Genomic DNA, 318 nt, shown 5'->3' with positions numbered 1-318 from the left:
TTTTCAGAATATTTATTTGTTATTTAAAAAATATTTTAAAGGTAATTGTTTAATGCAAATACAATAACATTTTCATGTAACCTTACTCACTTTACTTTACATACATGTCAGCCTGCATTCAGTTGCATGAACATGGCAAGAATGTCCTACTTTAGGCTTAACTGAATTGTTCTTTTTGTCTGGAGATACAGTAGCCACACCCCATGCACAAATCCTCATTCAAATCTTTATGGCTAACTTTTCTGTTTCTAATGTCTCAGCCTAGATTTCCTCTCCACAAAAGACCTTTCCAACTCAGCTAATTTAACTAACACCCCT

The sequence above is a fragment of the Propithecus coquereli genome, unplaced genomic scaffold, assembly GCF_000956105.1.
Source record: "Propithecus coquereli isolate 6110/MARCELLA unplaced genomic scaffold, Pcoq_1.0 Scaffold275, whole genome shotgun sequence".
Taxonomy (NCBI): domain Eukaryota; kingdom Metazoa; phylum Chordata; class Mammalia; order Primates; family Indriidae; genus Propithecus; species Propithecus coquereli.
This window is presented reverse-complemented; position numbering follows the sequence as displayed.